General features: G+C 45.2%; 1 non-coding gene across 1 annotated transcript; it reads left to right on the forward strand.

The window, feature by feature from the left end:
* The first annotated feature begins 323 nt into the window (after nucleotides 1–323).
* On the forward strand, nucleotides 324–430 carry LOC112093036. Its single transcript, XR_002902885.1, has one exon. It is a non-coding gene; the product is annotated as a small nucleolar RNA R71 (small nucleolar RNA).
* Nucleotides 431–794: the final 364 nt, after the last annotated feature.

The raw sequence follows: 794 nt of genomic DNA on the forward strand, positions 1-794 counted from the left end.
GTGTTTCTACCCTTGCGACCGTGTGGATTCCTCGACCTTCTTTGCCTTTGAGGGCCTCGATTTGCTTTGTCAAAGATTTGACTTGGGCTTTGAGGTTGTCCTCCTCCCTTAATTGATAGATTCCAACCGGTCGGGACCTATTGGTGCTGTCAGTAGCACTAGGTCCGGTCCAAGTGTGGGCTTTTTCGGCTAACTCGTTGAGATACTCAAAAGCCTCCTCGGGATCCTTTTGGAGAAATTCACCATTGCACACCATCTCCACAAATTGGTGCTCTCGAATCGTGAGTCCTTCATAGAAATAACTGACGAGGTGCCAACTCTCGTAACCATGGTGAGGACACTGATTTAACAGATCCTTGAACCGTTCCCAAACTTGATACAGAGTTTCATTGTCCTTTTGGGTAAAGGTCGAGATCTGTCACTTTAGACCATTGGTCTTATGGTGAGGGAAATACTTGTTGAAAAATGATATCGTCATTTCTTCCCAACTTTCAATAGACCTAGGTCGTAAAGAATACAACCAGCTTTTAGCCTTTTCCTTCAAAGATAAATGAAAGAATTTCAATCGCACAGAGTCCGCGGCCTCGGTTGTGAAAAGTGGCCACTACTTCTTCAAACTCCCTAATATGAACGTATGGATTCTCGCTTTCTAACCCGTGAAAGGTCGGCAGGAGTTGGATCATGCCTGGCTTGAAATCCAAATTCGGCATATTTGGTCGAAACATTATGCATGATGGTGTGGCCATACGCGTAGGGTGGAGATAATCATTCAATGTCTTCTGCTGGACCTCCTC

Source organism: Morus notabilis, unplaced genomic scaffold (genome assembly GCF_000414095.1).
Source record: "Morus notabilis unplaced genomic scaffold, ASM41409v2 Scaffold1646, whole genome shotgun sequence".
Taxonomy (NCBI): Eukaryota; Viridiplantae; Streptophyta; class Magnoliopsida; order Rosales; family Moraceae; genus Morus; species Morus notabilis.